The sequence below is a fragment of the Mytilus edulis genome, chromosome 8 (genome assembly GCF_963676685.1).
Source record: "Mytilus edulis chromosome 8, xbMytEdul2.2, whole genome shotgun sequence".
Taxonomy (NCBI): domain Eukaryota; kingdom Metazoa; phylum Mollusca; class Bivalvia; order Mytilida; family Mytilidae; genus Mytilus; species Mytilus edulis.
Genome location: NC_092351.1, coordinates 75,828,884 through 75,837,342, shown reverse-complemented (window position 1 = coordinate 75,837,342; position 8,459 = coordinate 75,828,884).

Genomic DNA, 8,459 nt, shown 5'->3' with positions numbered 1-8,459 from the left:
CTCTGGTAGGTTGTCACATTGAAGACCGAAATGTAACAGATACTTAAATGAACACCATCTGGGCTCTGGTAGGTTGTCACATGGAAAGTCCGTAATGTAACAGATACTTACATGAACACCCTCTGGTTTCTGGTATGTTGTTACATTGAACACCGAAATGTAACAGATACTTACATAAACACCATCTGGTCTCTGGTAGTTGTCACATTGAAGGCCGTGATGTAACATACACTTTCATTAACACCATCTGGTCTCTTGTAGGTTGTCACATTATAGACAGTAATGTAACAGAGACTTACATGAACAACCTCTGTTCTCTGGTAGGTTGTAACATTGAAGGCCGTGATGTAACATACACTTACATGAACACCATCTGGTCTCTGGTAGGTTGTCAAATTGAAGATCGAAATGAAACATATACTTACATGAACACCATCTGGTCTCTGGTAGGTTGTCACATTGACGACCGTCATGTAACAGGTACTTACATGAACACCATCAGGTCTCTGGTAGGTTGTCACGTTGAAGACAGTAATGTAACAGATACTAACATGAACACCATCTGGGCTCTGGTAGGTTGTCACATAAAAGACCGTAATGTAACAGATTATTACATGAACACCCTCTGGTTTCTGGTAGGTTGTTACATTGAAGACCGAAATGTAACAGATACTTACATGAACACCATCTGGTCTCTGGAAGGTTGTTACATTGAAGACCGAAATGTAACAGATACTTACATGAACACCATATTGTCATTGGTAGTTGTCACATTGAAGGCCGTGATGTAACATACACTTACATGAACACCATCTGGTCTCTGGTAGGTTGTCACATTATAGACAGTAATGTAACAGATACTTACATGAACACCATCTGGGCTCTGGTAGGTTGTCACATTATAGACAGTAATGTAACAGATACTTACATGAACACCCTCTGGTTTCTGGTAGGTTGTTACATTGAAGGCCGTGATGTGACATATACTTACATGAACACCATCTGGGCTCTGGTAGGTTGTCACATGGAAGACCGTAATGTAACAGATACTTACATGAACACCCTCTGGTTTCTGGTAGGTTGTCATATTGAAGACCGAAATGTAACAGATACTTACATGAACACCATCTGGGCTCTGGTAGGTTGTCACATGGAAGACCGTAATGTAACAGATACTTACATGAACACCCTCTGGTTTCTGGTAGGTTGTTACATTGAAGACCGAAATGTAACATATACTTACATGAACACCATCTGGGCTCTGGTAGGTTGTCACATGGAAGACCGTAATGTAACAGATACTTACATGAACACCCTCTGGTTTCTGGTAGGTTGTTACCTTGAAGTCCGAAATGTATCAGATTCTTACATGAACACAATCTGGTCTCTGGTAGTTGTCACATTGAAGGCCGTAATGTAACATACACTAACATTAACACCATCTGGTCTCTGGTAGGTTGTCACATTATAGACAGTAATGTCACAGATACTTACATGAACAACCTCTGGTCTCTGGTAGGTTTTAACATTGAAGACCGTGATGTAACATACACTTACATGAACACCATCTGGTCTCTGCTAGGTTGTCAAATTGAAGATCGAAATGAAACATATACTTACATAAACACCATCTGGTCTCTGGTAGGTTGTCACATTGACGACCGTCATGTAACAGGTACTTACATGAACACCATCAGGTCTCTGGTAGGTTGTCACGTTTAATTAGTTATCAAAAGTACCAGGATTATAATTTAATACGCCAGACGCGCGTTTCGTCTACATAAGACTCATCAGTGACGCTCAGATCAAAATAGTTAAAAAGCCAAATAAATACGAAGTTGAAGAGCATTGAGGATCCAAAATTCCAAAAAATTGTGCCAAATACGGCTAAGGTAATCTACTCCTGGGGTAAGAAAATCCTTAGTTTTTCGAAAAATTCAAAGTTTTGAAAACAGAAAATTTATAAAAATGACCATATAATTGATATTCATGTCAACACCGAAGTGCTGACTACTGGGCTGGTGATACCCTCGGGGACGAAACGTCCACCAGCAGTGGCATCGACCCAGTGGTGTAAATAGTTATCAAAAGTACCAGGATTATAATTTAATACGTCAGACACGCGTTTCGTCTACATAAGACTCATCAGTGACGCTCAGATCAAAATAGTTAAAAAGCCAAATAAATACGAAGTTGAAGAGCATTGAGGATCCAAAATTCCAAAAAATTGTGCCAAATACGGCTAAGGTAATCTACTCCTGGGGTAAGAAAATCCTTAGTTTTTCGAAAAATTCAAAGTTTTGAAAACAGAAAATTTATAAAAATGACCATATAATTGATATTCATGTCAACACTGAAGTGCTGACTACTGGGCTGGTGATACCCTCGGGGACGAAACGTCCACCAGCAGTGTCATCGACCCAGTGGTGTAAATAGTTATCAAAAGTACCAGGATTATAATTTAATACGCCAGACGCGCGTTTCGTCTACATAAGACTCATCAGTGACGCTTAGATCAAAATAGTTAAAAAGCCAAATAAATACGAAGTTGAAGAGCATTGAAAAAGACAGTAATGTAACAGATACTTACATGAACACCATCTGATTTCTGGAAGGTTGTCACATTGATGACCGTAATAAAACAGATACTTACATGAACACCATCTAGTCTCTGGTAGGTTGTTACATTGAAGACCGAAATGTAACAGATACTTACATGAACACCATATTGTCATTGGTAGTTGTCACATTGAAGGCCGTGATGTAACATACACTTACATGAACACCATCTGGTCTCTGGTAGGTTGTCACATTATAGACAGTAATGTAACAGATACTTACATGAACACCCTCTGGTCTCTGGAAGGTTGTCACATTGACGGCCGTGATGTAACATACACTTACATGAACACCCTCTGGTTTCTGGTAGGTTGTTACATTGAAGACCGAAATGTAACATATACTTACATGAACACCATCTGGTCTCTGGTAGGTTGTTACATTGACGACCGTCATGTTACAGGTTCTTACATAAACACCATCAGGTCTCTGGTAGGTTGTCACGTTGAAGACCGTAATGTAACAGATACTTACGTGAACACCATCTGGTCTCTGTTAGGTTGTCACATTGAAGGTCTTGATGAAACATACACTTACATGAACACCATCTGGTCTCTGGTAGGTTGTCACATTGAAGATCGAAATGTAACAGACACTTAAATGAACACCATCTGGCCTCTGGTAGGTTGTCACATTATAGACAGTAATGTAACAGATACTTACATGAACAACCTCTGGTCTCTGGTAGGTTGTAACATTGAAGGCCGTGATGTAACATACACTTACATGAACACCATCTGGTCTCTGGTAGGTTATCATATTGAGGGCCGTAATGTAACAGATACTTACATGAACACCATCTGGGCTCTGGTAGGTTGTCACATTGAAAACCGTAATGTTAAAGATGCTTACATGAACACCCTCTGGTTTCTGGAAGGTTGTTACATTGATGACCGTAATGAAACAGATACTTACATGAACACCCTCTGGTTTCTGGAAGGTTGTCACATTGATGACCGTAAAGAAACAGATACTTACATGAACACCATCTGGTCTCTGGTATGTTGTTACATTGAAGACCGAAATGTAACAGAAACTTACATGAACACCATCTGGTTTCTGGTAGGATGACACATTGACGCCTGTAATGTAACAGATACTTACATAAACACCATCTGGGCTCTGGTAGGTTGTCACATTGAACACCGTAATTTAACAGATACTTACATGAACACCCTCTGGTTTCTGGAAGGTTGTCACATTGATGACCGTAAAGAAACAGATACTTACATGAACACCATCTTGTTTCTGGTAGTTGTCACATTGAAGGCCGTGATGTAACATACACTTACATGAACACCGTCTGGTCTCTGGTAGGTTGTCACATTATAGAAAGTAATGTAACATATACTTACATGAAAACCCTCTGGTCTCTGGAAGGTTGTCGCATTAAAGGCCGTGATGTAACATACACTTACATGAACACCAACTGGTCTCTGGTGGGTTGTCACATTGAAGGCCGTAATGTAACAGATACTTACATGAACACCATCTGGTCTCTGGTAGGTTGTCACGTTGAAGACCGTAATGTAACAGATACTTATGTGAACACCATCTGGTCTCTGGTAGGTTGTCACATTGAAGGTCGTGATGGAACATACACTTACATGAACACAATCTGGTCCCTGGTAAGTTGTTACATTGTAGACCGTAATGTACCATATACTTACATAAACACCATCTGGTCTCTGGTAGGTTGTCACATTGAAGAACGTAATGTTACAGATACTTACATGAACACCATCTGGTCTTTGGTAAGTTGTTACATTGAAGACCGAAATGTAAAAGATACTTACATGAACACCATCTGGTCTCTGGTAGTTGTCACATTGCAGGCTGTGAGGTAACATACACTTACATGAACACCATCTGGTCTCTGGTAGGTTGTCACATTGAAGACCGAAATGTAACAGATACTTAAATGAACACCATCTGGGCTCTGGTAGGTTGTCACATGGAAAGTCCGTAATGTAACAGATACTTACATGAACACCCTCTGGTTTCTGGTATGTTGTTACATTGAACACCGAAATGTAACAGATACTTACATAAACACCATCTGGTCTCTGGTAGTTGTCACATTGAAGGCCGTGATGTAACATACACTTTCATTAACACCATCTGGTCTCTTGTAGGTTGTCACATTATAGACAGTAATGTAACAGAGACTTACATGAACAACCTCTGTTCTCTGGTAGGTTGTAACATTGAAGGCCGTGATGAAACATACACTTACATGAACACCATCTGGTCTCTGGTAGGTTGTCACATTGAAGACCTAAATGTAACATATACTTACATGAACACCATCTGGTCTCTGGTAGGTTGTCACATTGACGACCTTCATGTAACAGGTACTTACATGAACACCATCCGGTCCCTTGTAGGTTGTCACATTGAACACCGTAGTTTAACTGATACTTACATGAACACCCTCTGGTTTCTGGAAGGTTGTCACATTGATGACCGTAAAGAAACAGATACTTACATGAACACCATCTGGTTTCTGGTAGGTTGTCACATTGAAGACCGAAATGAAATAGATACTTACATGAACACCATCTTGTCTCTGGTAGTTGTCACATTGAAGGCCGTGATGTAACATACACTTACATGAACACCGTCTGGTCTCTGGTAGGTTGTCACATTATAGAAAGTAATGTAACATATACTTACATGAAAACCCTCTGGTCTCTGGAAGGTTGTCACATTAAAGGCCGTGATGTAACATACACTTACAAGAACACCATCTGGTCTCTGGTGGGTTGTCACATTGAAGGCCGTAATGTAACAGATACTTACATAAACACCATCTGGTCTCTGGTAGGTTGTTACATTGAAGACCGAAATGTAACAGAAACTTACATGAACACCATCTGGTTTCTGGTAGGATGACACATTGACGGCTGTAATGTAACAGATACTTACATAAACACCATCTGGGCTCTGGTAGGTTGTCACATTGAACACCGTAATTTAACAGATACTTACATGAACACCCTCTGGTTTCTGGAAGGTTGTCACATTGATGACCGTAAAGAAACAGATACTTACATGAACACCATCTGGTTTCTGGTAGGTTGTTACATTGAAGACCGAAATGAAATAGATACTTACATGAACACCATCTGGTCTCTGGTAGTTTTTCACATTGAAGGCCGTGATTTAACATACACTTACATGAACACCGTCTGGTCTCTGGTAGGTTGTCACATTATAGAAAGTAATGTAACATATACTTACATGAAAACCCTCTGGTCTCTGGAAGGTTGTCACATTAAAGGCCGTGATGTAACATACACTTACATGAACACCATCTGGTCTCTGGTGGGTTGTCACATTGAAGGCCGTAATGTAACAGATACTTACATGAACACCATCTGGTCTCTTGTAGGTTGTCACGTTGAAGACCGTAATGTAACAGATACTTATGTGAACACCATCTGGTCTATGGTAGGTTGTCACATTGAAGGTCGTGATGTAACATACACTTACATGAACACAATCTGGTCCCTGGTAAGTTGTTACATTGTAGACCGTATAGTACCAAATACTTACATAAACACCATCTGGTCTCTGGTAGGTTGTCACATTGAAGAACGTAATGTTACAGATACTTACATGAACACCATCTGGTCTTTGGTAAGTTGTTACATTGAAGACCGAAATGTAAAAGATACTTACATGAACACCATCTGGTCTCTGGTAGTTGTCACATTGCAGGCTGTGAGGTAACATACACTTACATGAACACCATCTGGTCTCTGGTAGGTTGTCACATTGAAGACCGAAATGTAACAGATACTTAAATGAACACCATCTGGGCTCTGGTAGGTTGTCACATGGAAGACCGTAATGTAACAGATACTTACATGAACACCCTCTGGTTTCTGGTATGTTGTTACATTGAACACCGAAATGTAACAGATACTTACATAAACACCATCTGGTCTCTTGTAGGTTGTCACATTATAGACAGTAATGTAACAGAGACTTACATGAACAACCTCTGTTCTCTGGTAGGTTGTAACATTGAAGGCCGTGATGAAACATACACTTACATGAACACCATCTGGTCTCTGGTAGGTTGTCACATTGAAGACCTAAATGTAACATATACTTACAGGAACACCATCTGGTCTCTGGTAGGTTGTCACATTGACGACCTTCATGTAACATGTACTTACATGAACACCATCCGGTCTCTGGTAGGTTGTCACATTGAAGACCGTAATGTAACAGATACTTACGTGAACACCATCTGGTCTCTGGTAGTTGTCACATTGCAGGCCGTGATGTTACATACACTTACATGAACACCATCTGGTCTCTGGTAGGTTGTCACATTGAAGACCGAAATGTAACAGATACTTACGTGAACACCATCTGGTCTCTGGTAGTTGTCACATTGCAGGCCGTGATGTAACATACACTTACATGAACACCATCTGGTTTCTGGTAGGTTATCACATTGACGGCTGTAATGTAACAGATACTTACATAAACACCATCTGGGCTTTGGTAGGTTGTCACATTGAACACCGTAATTTAACAGATACTTACATGAACACCCTCTGGTTTCTGGAAGGTTGTCACATTGATGACCGTAAAGAAACAGATACTTACATGAACACCATCTGGTTTCTGGTAGGTTGTTACATTGAAGACAGAAATGAAATAGATACTTACATGAACACCATCTTGTCTCTGGTAGTTGTCACATTGAAGGCCGTGATGTAACATACACTTACATGAACACCGTCTGGTCTCTGGTAGGTTGTCACATTATAGAAAGTAATGTAACATATACTTACATGAACACCCTCTGGTCTCTGGAAGGTTGTCACATTAAAGGCCGTGATGTAACATACACTTACATGAACACCATCTGGTCTCTGGTGGGTTGTCACATTGAAGGCCGTAATGTAACAGATACTTACATGAACACCATCTGGTCTCTGGTAGGTTGTCACTTTGAAGAACGTAATGTTACAGATACTTACATGAACACCATCTGGTCTCTGGTAGGTTGTCACATTGAAGACCGAAATGTAACAGAAACTTACATGAACACCATCTGGTTTCTGGTAGGTTATCACATTGACGGCTGTAATGTAACAGATACTTACATAAACACCATCTGGGCTTTGGTAGGTTGTCACATTGAACACCGTAATTTAACAGATACTTACATGAACACCCTCTGGTTTCTGGAAGGTTGTCACATTGATGACCGTAAAGAAACAGATACTTACATGAACACCATCTGGTTTCTGGTAGGTTGTTACATTGAAGACCGAAATGAAATAGATACTTACATGAACACCATCTTGTCTCTGGTAGTTGTCACATTGAAGGCCGTGATGTAACATACACTTACATGAACACCGTCTGGTCTCTGGTAGGTTGTCACATTATAGAAAGTAATGTACAGATACTTACATGAACACCCTCTGGTCTCTAGAAGGTTGTCATATTAAAGGCCGTGATGTAACATACACTTACATGAACACCATCTGGTCTCTGGTGGGTTGTCACATTGAAGGCCGTAATGTAACAGATACTTACATGAACACCTTCTGGTCTCTGGTAGGTTGTCACTTTGAAGAACGTAATGTTACAGATACTTACATGAACACCATCTGGTCTCTGGTAAGTTGTTACATTGAAGACCGAAATGTAACAGATACTTACATTAACACCATCTGGTCTCTGGTAGTTGATGTAGTTGTCACATTGAAGGTCGTGATGTAACACACACTTACATGAACACCATCTGGTCTCTGGTAGTAAGTTGTCATGGTGACAATCATAACGTATATTTTGATGTTTTTAAACAA